Below are 14,523 nucleotides of genomic sequence, written 5' to 3'. Positions count from 1 at the left end.
GTGTCAGCGAGCATTACACACACAGCCTTCTGAGCATGCCAAGAAGGTACTGAACCGCATTTGACCCCAACTTAACCACTTCAGTTCATCAGATGGCTTATTAATGGAAGACGAAAAACCCCCAGGATTTAAAGCAACAAGGGTTCAAATCCCTGTAGTGAAGGGATTGCACAAATGAAGTCTTAGGGTGGTCAGATCCATAGCTCCTGGGAGCTGTGGGGTCCCAAGGCAGCCGGTTCTTGCTACACTCCAAGCCCACCTGGCCACCAGGGGCGGAGGCCAGCCTCCCAGGGACACTCCCTGCACAATTCCACTCCTTCCTGCGAACATACCTGCTCTGCTCTAGTCATAAGTCATAGAGGCCCTTCTGGGAAATGTGAGGGGGGGAGGGCTGAGACAGCCAATCACTACCACCTTTTTGGTGTTCTCTCTCACATACCTAGGGTCTGTCGGAAACACACATATCTAAGGGGATGCTCTGTTGTCCTTGCTGTCATGAACGCCTGAATGCGGGGAGTGAGCATTTTCAACACCTTCCTACTAGTGTATCGAGTGTAAAACGGGCTTTTGTTTCCTAGGCAAAGGCAACTGGCTGTTTTCCCAGCACTCCTCACCACGAGGGCCTCACTGACACCCCAGGCCCTGGCATTAACAGGGGTCTCTTTAAGAGGGTGGCTGGAGGGATGAGCTGCAGCAGACGGGGTTCTTCCAGCCAAAAGGAGGACTGGAGAGGAGCCACTCTGAGCTAATCCCCTGCAGGAGTTTCCTTCCAAGGAAAGGACCCAGACAAGACAACAAAGTTCTTAAGCAACTCAGGGTGGCCAGGCTCCACAGGAGCTCAAGGTGCCTGAGGCCACAGAAGTTCCCCCAATCCACCTTCCTAGCTGGAAGGAAAGCTCTGGGGGTGCTCTGCTCCCGCTGTTCTGTAGGAAGGTGCTGAACGGGGTCGTGTCACCCAGCCATGGTACAGTGGGTGTGGGAGGAGGTGCTGTCTTAAAATCTCTATAAAACAAGCCCAGAGCTGGGATTAGACAGGAGCTTGGTATTATTTAAAGACACATTTAGGCCCTAATGGTTTTCCAATGAAGGGGTAATTTACTATGTAAGGACTAAACTGCCACCGGGGCCTGGGCCATCCATGGGTCTTTCCCCCAGACCAACCTACAGCCCAGAGGCAGGGGACAAGACGTCACCCCTAGTCCCATCACACAGATGGTTCTCCCCGGAGGAGCTGTGAGAGCCCCACACACCTCTCCCCACAACCCCCACCTGGTAGGCTGGGGGCCCCAGGCTGGGGTTTCCAGCTGATTCTGGGATAAGTAGGGCTTTATCTCAAGGGAGAATCTATTTCAAGCCACAATCCTTCTCAGAAAGAGGAGGAAATCACAGAGTCCAAACACCATTTCAGGTGAAATCAGGAGGTTATTAATCTCCCCTCAGAGCAGACAGAAAGAAAAATCAATGTTTTAGAGGGGGGAAAAAGGTTCCATTTGAATTAATGGGTTTGTGGCTTCTCCATTGATCTGCGCCTCTTCACACTTTCTTTTTGTGCTTTTGTGCTCTTGGGGAGGGGGAAGGGAGAAGGGAATGGGGAGGAGGGGGGTGGGCCTCCTGGTAAGGAAAAGGACGGTCTAACCTTAACCTTTCTCCAGGAATAATGCTAATTAGCCAGGCTTAATGAGAACTTCCCCCAGGAAGCGCGGCCCAGTAGGGGCGACCGGACTCTGGCAAACGCTGCTCCAGGTGGGAAGGGGGGCGGGGGGCGGTCACTTCTGAACTCGAGCAGCTGGAATAAAAAATGTGGATTGCACACCCCCACCCTGCCCCACGAGAGAAAGCGTCCGGCCCAGGAGGGCTAGGTAGAGAGCGGAGAGCGGCCGGCGGAGGTGTAAATTCAACTTAACGCGGACGCGCGCCCTCACTCCGGCCAGCTGCCCCCGCCCCACGCGTCCCCTTCACTAAGGAATGCCCCTTCGCCAGGGGCAGCCGATGCCCCCGGCTTCCGCTCCGTTGGTACACCTGAGAAGGGCAACCGGTCCCCTCCGGGGAGGGACAGGGGCCTGCCGAAGTGGGCTCAACTCTGCAAACCTCGTCTCAACTCCCCGCGCCGAGGCAGGGAGCCCCTCCCAGCCACTCAGCGCTTCCCGTCCTCAGATCCCCAAACACAGTCCACTTCCCTTCTCGCGGCGGCCGCGGTGGCGGCAACCCGAGTCTGGCCCCCACCCGGCCGCCAGAGAACGCCTTCCTCCCCGGGACGCGGTGCCGAGCCCGCTGCAAACGGTGTGGCCGCCGCACAATACCGCGGCGCGGCGCACACAATCACCGCCCCCCAGGACCGGCGGCGCGCACGGCCCGGGAGTGGGGTGCGCCCAGCGGCCCCCCGGCACTCGCGGCCAGGCACACCTCTCGGGCACCCCACAGCCCCCAGAGTGCACCTCCTCTGCCCGCCCCCCCCACTCGGTCACACTCACCCGCCCCCCGCCCCAGCCCACTCCACCCAGGGCGCAGCCGCTTCCCTGCGCCCCCCTCCTCAGCCCCAGCGCAGGAAGCTCCCCCCAGTCCTCCTCCCCAGAACCCCCCAGCCCCCCCAGCCCCTAACCGCAGCTCAACGGCCGGCGGCAGGAGGGGGGCGGCGGCCGGGGGCCCGGAAACGGCCCGATCGCGGGGATCCGGGCCGGACTCCGTACCTGGGCGGGAGGCGAGACGGAGACTGGCGGTGGGGCTCGGCGAGTGAGCGGGGCGGGCGGCAGTGACAGCCCCACAGCTCCAGCTGCTGCTGCTGCTGCTGCTGCCGCCGCGGCCGCCCGGGGAGAGGGGCTGGCACCGCCGCGGCGCGTCACTGCCCGGCCCGGGGGCGGGGGTGGCCAGGGGGAGGGCCCAGGCGAGCGGCGGCGGCAGCGGCGGCGGCGCCGCGGCCGGGAGGGAGGAAGGGGGAGGGAGGGCACCGGGCACGGGGAGGCGGGGGAGGGGGGGCGGGACCGGGCACGGGGCGGGGGCCGGGGGGAGGGGAGCGCAGGGAGGGCGCACGCTGGGGGAGTAGGAGGAGCAGCAGGAGGAGGAGGTGGAGGGGCTGACGAGAGGGAGGAGTGGGCACGGGGGGAGGGGGAGAGAGAGGAAAAGGAGGCACCCAGAGAGAGGAGAAAGGAGGGAGAGGCCGGGGGGCGGGGAGGGGGGGAGAGGAGGTGGAAGGAGGGGGTGCTGGGCCAGGTAGTGGGGGAGGGATGAGGGCGCACTGGACGCGCTGCCGTGCGCTCCGGGGGGAGAGCGCTCTTAAGGGGGAAGCGCTTGGAGGAAGATTCTTGCCCTGGGCTGAGCCCAGGAAGGAAGGCGGTGGGGTCTGTGCCCGGCCCTCGCTCCTGGAGGCCGCAGTCATCGGGTCTAGGGGTAGGGGTTGGGGGGGAACCCGGCCCGCCGGCTCTCCGCGTTCAGGCCAGGAGAGAAGAGACTTGGCCCAAAGAAAGTGACTCAGGCACCATTAGGAACTCTCCGCGCCCTGGGGCCTTCGGGCAGCCCTGGACCCCCTCGCGTCTCCTGGTTCCCCGGAGACGCGGGTCCTCGCTGGGCGGGGCTGCTGGGTCCCCGGGCGGTCTCCCCGCGAGACACTGGTCTGGGAAAGCCAGGCACGTGGCCGGCTCTCTGCCGGCCCCCCGCACCCCCATCTCAGGGCCCCCTTTTCTTGATCAAGTTCAAGCTCGGTCCCCTCGGCGCACTGCCCACCCTCTCTGCCCCCTCCTCTCCCCTCCCCCTCCCTATATTCCGTACCATCTCGCCTCTTCACTCTTCCTTTGTCTCTTTCCCACCACTTAGTTTACACCCTCCCAAGCTCCCCTTCTTCCTCCCCGGCGGGCGCCAGTGACTCCAGGATGCGTTCACCTGTCCGACCCAAACATTTCAGCGATCCCGAGCGCTCGCCGCGGACTCTCTCTCTCTCTCTTCCCTCCCCACCAGCCCCCACTCCTCCCGCCGGTCATTGTGCTCCTCTAGACCACGGGGTACCGGCTCCTTACGGCGCGCTAGCTCCAGTTGTAAAGTAATAGGACAACATCAAGAATGCTGCTCCATCCCAGACCTGGACGCGTACTGTCCGCGGAGACACAGCATCTCTGGAGAGGGAAGACCCGTGCGGATCGGAGACGCCGTCCTCCCGCGCACTGACAGACCTTCTCCGCCCGAGGTGCAGGCGAAGACCGCGTGGGGCGCCGCGGGGTGGGTGGGGGGACCCTGAACCTGCAAGCAACCTCAGACTCAGCCTAAAACATAACTCGCTCGTCCCCCAAACAGCACAATTAGACCCCAGCAGAGAAGATGGGTCAAGGGCAGATAGATGTCCCCCTCCTCAGATTCACCACCTCTGTTAGAACGGATCAGCCTTCAGAAAAAGCCTGTGCTTTAACAGGGCTGAGGAGCTGCCCTCGTGGAATTCTGTGAGGAAATGGTCAAAAAACAAAACAAAACAAAAATACCAACAACGATCCCACCTCTCGGACCCTCTAGTCGCAACCGAAAAAGAAGGGCAATTTCTCCTGACTTTACGCTACAACTCATTCACAGTGGAACCAGCAAAGAAGAAAAAACAAGAGAGCCATCTCGATTGTTTGCAATTTGGAACAGACTGCCTTTAACCCTCCAACTTTTTTCTCTAAAAGCCTTTTTCTTTCTTTCACTGAAAGCTTTGCATTGTGAACAATCCGAGGTAAACAAGGCTCCCTCTACAGGTGCGAGTTGGAAGTACAACACCACAGGTTCAGAGCTCAGCATTCACCCATTAGAAAAATAAAAAGATGGCAACACATGAAAGGCACGCAGAGCAGACTTCCACGCACGCTAAAGGTTTTTCTGTCAATATAGAATTTACACTCTGTTTTTAAAAGAGGCTCTAAGCACGTTATTCATTAGCACCTTTTATCCACGAAATCAAATGTGTTTTCAAACCAACGCACCCTTCCCAGTTTTCTCTAATAGATCTTTACTTCTCATCCTCTGTAGTGGGGGGACGGTTTGGAGGCTGCATCACTCGTGTCCACATCCACACATGTTGGTGTCCAATAATGATTTTTAGAATTTTAATTAGTGGCCATGACTCTTCAGTTCATCCAGGGAGATGTGGGCATTTCCAACATGGAAAATGCCCTTCCTCACTCTGAAAATGAAATAATTCAGGCCCCGGATTTCCCATCTCTTTCCACCACATTTCTAGAGACCTCTGACTTGTCCTGGCCCGAGTCACTATCTCACAGCAGTGGCGGACATCTGGGCTTGAAACACAAAGCCAAATCCGACTGAAGTTCAAAGGTGGAACTGAACCCGGATAACCCACCTCTTCTCTGACTAATAAAAGAGAGCCAGTACCGCCCCGGAGAGCAGAGCAGTGATTTTCTCTAGGCATGAAATGTGAACTCATTTACCATCCCTGAGATAAAACAGCCTCAGCCCCACTCAGCCCACAGAAAGCAGTTGGGAGCCCTAGAGAAACCTGGCTGTTTAGCAGCACCGAAAATTAGGTGAGTTTTCCTGTGTGCTGAAGCCTGCAGAAATCTCCCGGATCCTTATTCCTGCAGGAGCTGCCACTCCTCGAGTAACCTTGTGCCGGTTGCTTTCAGTGTCCTTGTGCCTTTGGACAACTCCCTCGATCCTTAAAGTGGCCATAGCACGGGTCCCAACAAGGAATGGCATGACCTAGTTTCTTGACCACTAATTCTCCCAGTGATGTGTCCCTTCTTTCAGCCCCAGTCTGGTGGGAGACTAGGGCAGAGAAGGCTGCTCCCACCTGCTTAAGAGGGCAGTACTGCCTTCATGTCCCCTTCATGTCAGGCTCTGCAAACAGTGAGTGTTTTTGTAAATGGACAATTGGCAGGGCATTTGCTCCATAGAGCTTCTTAAGCAGCAGCCCCCTCCAAGCAGATTCCTAGATGAAACGAGCATACTCCACAAGTGGAGATCTGGCCAAGGGAACCAGGGGGACCTTAGGAATAGCAGGATCTTAGTCTGATCAGAGAGGATTCTGTTCAAGCATCTCAAAGCATTTAAAAACCCATTTACCCCTATAAATTACTTACTAATGACAGAAGGGAACATGTACCTTCACAATGGAGAGACTGGCAGACACCTTGCAACCATGTGATCAAATTCAGCAGTGTCCAAAGTGGGGCCAACCTGACCTAACGTGCTCACCTCCTGACGAGCTGCAGTAATCAACCATGTTGTGTTCTCCCCCAAATGCTTAACCTGAATCTGATCATGAAGAGAAATCGGACAAGAAACCCAGAGAGACTGTCCACACCACGACTGTCCTGACTCTTCAAAAGATTCATTGTTATTAATTCGGCTGTTCTAAATCAGGAGGCTACAGAGAAGTAACAACTAGATGCAAAGTTCGAATCTTGGTTGGATCCTAGAAACAAGGAGTGAGGTGGAGATGGGTGGAAAGGCCCAGGAAGGCAGGGGGGGAGGGGTGGGGTGGAGACAGGCGTTGAAGGTGGAGACAAGGGTGGGCTCTGCGCTGAGTGGGCAGGGAAGGTCCCTCTCGGGAGTAAGCCGATGTGTGCCCTGACCCCGGGGTGGCTGAGGTTGACAACTGGGTGAAGCGCTGGGGGCGCAGTTTTCCAGGCAGAGGGAAAAGTTGGTGCCAAGGCCCTGAGGTGGGAAGGGACTTGGCATGTTTGAGGAACAGAAAGGTGACCAGTGTGGCCAGGGCGAGATGGGCCGGGGTGGCGGGGGCGGGGGGTGAGAGGGTATTTAGGACCAAGCATGCAGGGCCATGTACATGACTGTAAGGTGTGTGGATTTTATTCTGAGTGAGGAAATGATGCAATCTGAATTGTGTTTTTAGACCAGAGGAGGTGAGATTATAAGGAATCGAGAGTGGCAGCAGGGACACCAGTGAGGAGGTCGAATAGGGTCTAGCCAAATGGGACCAGTTCAAATTCTGACTCTCACACTAGACAAGTGACCTTAGGCACCACACTTAAACCTCTCTAAGCCTCAGTTTCCTGATCTGCAAAGTGGATAATAAGATAGTGTGCTTAATGTATTATTTGACACGAAAAGTTCCCCCTTTGAGGGGCGCCTGGGTGGCTCGGTAGGTTGAGCATCCAACCCTTGATTTAGGTTCAGGTCATGATCTCAGGGTGGCGAGATCAAGCCCCACGTCAGGCTCTGTCCTTAGCGTGGAGTCAGCTTGAAATTCTCTCTCTCCCTCTGCCCCTCCACCCCACCCCTTTGCATGTGTGGGAGCTCACTCTCTCTCTCTCAAAAAACATTAAAAAGTTCCTCTTTGCAACTAGACACTGTGGTGGCCAGCGTCTGAGATGGCACCCTGTGATCCTTACCTCCTGGTATCACACGCCAGTCCCCCGTCACAATAAATAGCTGTGGAAGCAACGAGATACTGTGGAAATGAGAGTGTATGACTTCTGAGGTCAGGGCACAAAATGCAGTTTGATCTCCTCCCCAGGGCAAGTACTTGGTAAATGGCAGCTTCTATCATCATTATCAGGATTCTGGATTTTCACAATTTTGGCCATTCCCCTCCACAAATCCTGTACCAGTTTACTCGGCCACCAGCAATGTGTGGCAGTTCCCATTTCATGACATGCTTGTCAGTGCTTAGTATTAGCAATCTCTTTTGTCTTTGTCAATCTAAGAGGTGAAAAATGGTATGTCTTATTTCCCTTTGCCTCTCTTCCTAGGGAGTGTGGGCATTATATTTCTGTGTATCGTGTGTTTATTGGTCACATGCACTTGTTAGAACAACCTGTTCATATTCTTTGCCCATTCCTCTATTTAAGTTGGTGGACTTTTTTTTTAATGAAGGAATTTTAATCTTTTGTCATATATTTTGCAAATATATTGTCCTTTTGTTGTCTTTTTATTTATGATGGGATTTTTTTGCCATATGGAAATTTTACATTTTTAGACCCTCAATTTTTTTTTCTTCTGTAAGGGCTGAAGAGTTTCAGGTCAAAACAAGGGTTTTATTCCACTCAAAGATTATAAAAGTAATTCACCTATGTTTTCTTGTAGAGCATTCATAGCTTCATTATACTTAAATCATTTTAAGTAAGCTCTATGCCCACTGTGGGGCTTGAACTCAGGACCCTGAGATCAAGAGTCACATGCTCTACTGACTGAGCCCGCCAGGGGCCCTAAATCTGTATTCAATCTGTAATTTATCTCCATATAAGTAGTGAGGTAAAGATCTAGTTTGTACTTATTTTATTTTTAAGATTTTATTTATTTACTTGAGAGAGAGAGAGATTGAGAGAACGAGTGGGAGGAGGGGCAGAGGGAGAAGCAGACTTCCTGCTGAGCAGGAAGCCTGATCCCAGGACCTGATCCCAGGACCCTGGATCATGACCTGAGCTGAAGGCAGATGGTTAACTGACTGAGCCACCCAGGCGCCCTAGTTTGTATTTTTTTTTAATCGCTATCCAAATTGTCCTAATATCATCTTTTCTTTTCTTTTTTCCTTTTTCTTTTTAAGGATTTTATTCATTTTATTTATTTTAAAGAGAGAGAAAGAGTGCGTGCGCACAAGCACGAGTGAGTGGGGGGAGGGGCAGAGGGAGAGACTCTTTCAAGCAGACTTCCCACTGAGCGTGGAGCCCCACAGGGTCTCAATCCCGCGACCCTAAGATCACAACCCTGAGATCACAACCTGAGGGGAAACCAAGAGTCCAACACTCAAATGACTGAGCCACCCAGGTGCCCCATCTTTTAAATAATACATCTTTATCCACGAATTAGAAATGCCAACATTATACCACGCTGATTTCCCATCACGTTCAGAATTGTCTAATCTATTTTATTGATTTATTCCTGTCCCAATATTATAGCTCTAGAATATATTTTAATGCCTGATAGGGCTAACACTCGCCTCTACCCTCAACAAACTGTCCAATTAAAACCAGGTCATAGCAGAGAGGCGCTCTAGGTGCAGACAATCATGGAGAAAGGAGGGGCTTCGGGTAGGGGATTCCTGGAAGAGGTGACATCTACTCCGAACCAAAGAAGGCAGGAGGAATGTGATAGGTGGCAAGTAGGGAGAGCATCTCAGCAGGACAGAGGAGCATGGATGGAAGCACCGAGGACCTCACACATGCCTGAATTCAAAATACTTGATCTGAGGGTTAGGTGGTACCTCGCATTTACCACTTACTCTTTGCATTTGCTGATTTTTACACAGCTGGCTGCAGCCTCATAGCCAGTTTGACACCTTTGCTGAAATCTAGGAGAAACTGTCCAATTCTGCTTCCTCATTCCTTCTCTGTTTAGATAAATTTCCCATTACAGATAAAACTAAAAGAGCCTGACTTATTGAAATACACTTTCCTAACAATCACAATAGGTTAAAAGTACAATTTCATCAGTCTCCTTTTCAGTGATGTGTTGCTTTAAAGTGTCATCAATTAATCTCTGTTCATTTCACTCTCCTACTCCAGAACCTTCAATGGCTCCCAGCTGCTGGCAGAATCAAGTTGCAGCTCTCTGGCCTGGTGTTCGAGGCCTCCCACAGCCCTGCTGGCCTTATATCCTTCTGTTCCAAACTGCCGCCTCTGCTTCAGACAGACTCATATCTCTGTGCCCCAGTCACCCATGTGTGACCCCTCCATTCCTTTGATCATGTGTGCTTTCAGGCACATGTCTTTCCACATATATGTATAGACCCCCTACCCCATGCCAGGCGCCATGGTAAATATGGGTGACCCAGCAATGAACAATTCAGAGAAGGTCTGCCCTCTCGGAGCCTGCAGGCCAGCAGGAGAGAGAGAAACTAAATAAATGATCACAGGACGTACATTCAGTTTGTACTTGACAGTTGTGGGACCTGCTGGGAGGAAAGTGCATAGCACGCGAGAGGGACGTAGCGGATCCTGGAGCGCAGCACTGAAGAGGTGACGTTTAAGGTGGGCATTGCGGAATGCATGGGTGTTCGCTCGGTAGAAAGATGCTTTAGGCCATCCACAAAGACACCCTCCATCCCTGCCAGATCGGGACCCCTCTGAAGCCAGAGCGCCAATCTCACAGACCACCTGGCTGGCTCCTGCGGCAGGTCGCCGTCACTCCTTCATTCCCTCCTGTGATACGTCCCATTTCCTGCTTTCTACCTCATCTCCCCCACACGAGCATGGCCTCTCAGGGCTGGGACAGGCTCTAGGCGGCACAGTCCCCGGCAGCACGGTGCACCAGGTAAGAACTCATCACTGCATTCACTCAGGACCCCGTCCTGCCCTTTGCTCAGTACAGCACCGAGCTCTGCAGCGGAGCTCTGGATTAAGCACACCGTGGGCGACGCGGGCCACACTCTGCCCCTCCCACAGAGCGTGCACCTCACCTCTTCCCTCTTCCTTCTTTCCTAGAGCCTTTGCAGAGGCTCAGCCAAAACGCCAAGGCCAGCCCGCAACCTAGCACTTGCACTCCCAGGTGTGCACTCGACCAAATGGGTACGGAGGCGCCCTAAAGCACACGTACTAGAATGGTCATGGAACACGATTCACAGTAGCCCCCACCTGGAAACGAGCCCAGTGTCCACCAGCGAGAATGGCTAGTGGGGGCACATCCAGGCTGTGGAACACCACTCGGCAACAGAAAAGAACAACCTAGAGGCATGCGCCACAACACAGGCGATGCTCACAAACTTAGGCTTGTGAGCAAAAAAGCACATCCTGTATGATTCCACTTACATAAAGTTCTAGAACAGGCAAAACCAATCGAGGCAGGGTACGGGTCACCCTTGCTGGGGATAGTGACTGGGAGGGGGCACAGGGGGTCTTTGGGGTGCTGACAATGTTTGGTCGCAGGAGATGGATTCAGTTTGGAAAAAATTTAAATTTATGAGCTGTCCACTTAATGATATGTGCTCTATTCTGTTTGTGTGTTATACTTTTTAATAAAAGTTTGAAAACGGAAAAAAAAAAAAAAGCCAAAGCCAGTTACCGTGGCTGAGCAGCCTGAAGCTCGGTGTAATGAATTACTGCGACCCCCTCTGCACCAGGCACCTGCGTGGGGTGGTGGTATATGTTACTTTATTGAATCAGCCAAATAACAAGGTTGATATTAATTGCCTTTTTGCACAGGAAGAGTAGGGGCTCTGGAAGGAAGATTAAATGACTCATCCAGTCACCCAATAGTGAGGAAACCGGCATTCAGAGACCAAGGGACATGCCCACAGTCATAGACTAGAAGCTAGTGGCTGTGCTAGGGTTTGAACCAGAGTGTGTTGGTCCTCAGAGTGCGTGGTGGGCCCTGCTAAGGTGGGATGCCCAAGCCAGACCACGTGGAGTCAGGCTTCACCAGCCTCCAGCAGAGCAGGGCCAAACCCGCCAGAGCAAGTATGGGCCCTCCGTGCAGCCGGAGGTTTCCCTCAGGCTGGGCACTGGCAACCGGCTGGGGCTGCTCCAAGCCAGGCAGCCTCTGGTGGGACCCCAAGTCTTCTCCATGCAACCCCTGAGGGAAGCTGGGCCTCGGGAGTCCTCAGGGACGAAAGTCTTGCTGACTCTTCAGCAGGCGACTGGAGAAAGGGCGAGGGCCCCCCGCCATCTGTAAGACACTGCAGCCACCTGGTGCTGTTCCAGGGAACACATGCTGGGATGTAGGGACAGGTTGTCAAGAGAAAGGGGTGGGCAGCACTTCCCATTTTCACCCTAAACCCCTTCCTGACGGAGCCTGCAGTTGGGGGATGTGCGGGTAACAGCCGAGTGTTCTGGGGGCAGAGCTAGTGCAAGGAGGCCTTTCTGATGGCTGGAGTCATGTGCCTGTTGGGCAGCACCAGGGGGTAGAGCAGGAGAGCAGGTGACTGGGCTGCGTTCTGTTTGCATTCAGGTCCTTCCTCGATGTGACCTCAGGCAGGCAACCTAACCTCTCTGAGCCTTGGTTTTCTCATTTCTTTTCTTTTTTTTAAAAAAAGCTTCTTCTTCTTCTTTTTTTTTTTAAGATTTTATTTATTTATTTGACAGAGAGAGAGACAGCCAGCGAGAGAGGGAACACAAGCAGGGGGAGTAGGAGAGGAAGAAGCAGGCTCCCAGTGGAGGAGCCTGACACGGGGCTCGATCCCAGAACGCCAGGATCACGCCCTGAGCTGAAGGCAGACGCAGACGCCTAACAACTGAGCCACCCAAGCGCCCCGGTTTTCTCATTTCTAAGCTGGGGGACAACAGGGACTCTCTCTGAAGGCTGCTGTGAAGCTTAAATGCAGAGCCGCCTGCAAGGGGGCGTGACTGGCGCCCAGACCAGAACACTTGGCATGAACCCTAGTTATCATAATGTCGATGACAGTGTGAAAGATAAGTAGTTCATAACACTGACATGAGCCAACAAACCTTTACTAAGCGCCTACTGTGTGCTGGGTCCCACCCCCAGGTGCCAGGACTGTGGTGCTGAGCTAAGGAGACCGGGGCCTGCCCTGACGAAGTGGATGGTGCTGGTGCCCCTGGGGGCCTTGGCCTGTTCCTATGCTCACTATCACCTTTTTCCTTTCTCTCCTCCCTCCTCCTCCCTTGGGAAGTTAACAGCAGTAATGTCAGAGGGAACAGGGCTCTCTCTTACACTAGCTCCATGACTCTGGATGAGTTATCTCGGCTCTCTGAGACGGAGCCACAGTTTCCCCAGACATGTGGGGCACCTGGCACACAGAAGGCCTTTAACAACCGTTCCTTCTCCTCCTCCTTCCTCTCTTTTCTCCTCCTTCCTCCCTCCTCTGTTTCCTTCCCTATTACTCTTTTCTCCTGCCCAGTCCTTTGGCATCTTAACACCCAAAGGCACCGTCAAGCTCAGTTGATGGCACCATGGGAGATACTTCGGACTAATTTACCTGCTACCCAGACCCAACATTTCTCCCTTCCCTTTCTCAACTAGAGGGGGTGGGAAAGCAAAATTCTTTCTTTCTCAACCTCCCTTGCAGCTGGGGGTAGCCATGTGACACTGGCCAATGCGATGTCAAAAGTCTACTGGCAATTTTCTGGGAAAGCTTTTGCTTTACTGGCTTGAGCTTACACTACCCCTTCCCATCTTCCTCTCACCTTGAATGTGGACAAGATGGTTGCAGCAATAGCAGCCAACCTGCCAACATGAGGAAAAGGTCAGCAACATCACAGAGGCATCAACAGCACTGCAGACATTAACACCAACAATGGCTCCTCCACCCCTCATTTCAGAAGTAACAAAACTTCGTTTGGCTATACAGTCAGCTGAGTTTTTGCTCTTGTAGTCAAAAGCATCCCTGAATGACTCATGGGATTCCCGAGTGAGGAGGTGGACGGACTGGACAGCAAGGACCCCCCTCTTGCACGGTCTTTGCTCTAGAATGTCAACTCCTTAAAAAGACTAAGGAAGGGGGCTGTGTCTGTGAGTGGTGCCTGGGAGAAGACAAGCACGTATGTCCCTTCCCTACGAACTCTGCAGGAGGAAAGGTGCCAAGGCTACTGCACAGTTGTGCCTGGACTCTTCCTGAGCCACGGCAGGGCACCAGTTAAAAAGTATCTTCTGTTTCTACGCTATTTTTCTCTTGAGGCACTTAGAGCCATTTCCAAACATCCACGCCTTCGAACAACCATGGGGATAGCAAGGCATGGGCTCTGTTACTCATTTCTACGGAGGAGGAAACTACAGGAAAGAGAGGAGTGCTGGCCTGAGGCCAGGCTGCTTGTGGTCATGCCAGGCTGAGCCCTTCTGCCTGTCTTTAGCACCCCAGCCCCAAACTCAGGGCTATCCAGGCCCTGTTATTGGGTCCTATGAAAGGGTGGAGGGAGTGCTGTCTCAGTATAGGAGGGGAAGGTGGGCAGAGCTCTGGGTCCCTGTGCCAGCTTTGCCAGCGACATGCCTGCCTACTGCTGACCCTTGATATGCTGGGCTTCCTCCCCAGAAGAATTTCCTTGAAGAAAGGGGTTCCTCTGTCAAAAAGCAAACTTTGGAAACCGCTGAAGTCTGGCCAAAACCTGCTGTTTCAGTAACAGGGAAGCTGCAGCATAGAGAAGTGAAAGTTAGATAGCTGTTCAAGGGCAGGGCCACACCTAGAACCAGAGTCCCTGGACCCTCTCTTGGGCTCGTCTCTGCTCACTGTCACCCCAGTTAAGCCCCTGCTCTCCTCTGGCAGAGGAAAATGCAGCATGAAGTCTCACACCGCACACAACAAACTCTGAATCCATGTGGCAGGCCCCGGGAGAGCTGTCTTCCACAGACTGCTCAAGCTTATCACAAGCATGTCTCTGCCTTACTCCCTCTGTCCTGGCCCCCTTGCTGTGCCTCCCCAGGGCCTTTGCACTGGCTGTCTCCTCCACCTACAAGGCCTTTTCTCCTTCACTGCCACAGGCCTGGCTCCTTCTTATCATTCAGGTCTGGGCTTGGATTGCCACCTCTTCAGAGAGGCCTTCTCACCCAGAGGTGCAGTCTATCAACGTCCCTAGTTTAATTCCCTGTCCCAAACTTCTCACTTTTGCATATTTTTTCTTATTGACTTGTTTCTCATCGCTACAGCCTGTGAGCTCCCCAAGAGTAGGCTCCTTATCTGTCTCTTTCACTGCGGTATCT

The 14,523-nt window shown here is 53.5% G+C and overlaps 1 protein-coding gene across 3 annotated transcripts in view; it reads right to left on the bottom strand.

The window, feature by feature from the left end:
• The window catches only part of NOL4L (nucleolar protein 4 like), a 128,340-nt gene that overhangs the window by 33,938 nt on the left and 79,879 nt on the right, over positions 1 to 14,523 (bottom strand). Inside the window, exon 1 of one of the 3 annotated variants that reach the window (XM_087853675.1) lies at positions 2,688 to 2,845. The exons of the other annotated variants lie outside the window; for them this stretch is intronic. The gene's annotated coding sequence lies outside the window, so the exon portion shown is untranslated. Of the gene's footprint in view, positions 1 to 2,687; positions 2,846 to 14,523 lie in introns of those variants that run through there. 3 annotated transcript variants of the gene reach the window in all.

The sequence above is a fragment of the Ursus americanus genome, chromosome 22, assembly GCF_024610735.1.
Source record: "Ursus americanus isolate L20-20 chromosome 22, mUrsAme1.1.p, whole genome shotgun sequence".
In the NCBI taxonomy this organism is placed as follows: Eukaryota; Metazoa; Chordata; class Mammalia; order Carnivora; family Ursidae; genus Ursus; species Ursus americanus.
The sequence above is the reverse complement of the archived record's forward strand: the minus strand, read 5'-3'. Positions and strand labels throughout refer to the sequence as shown.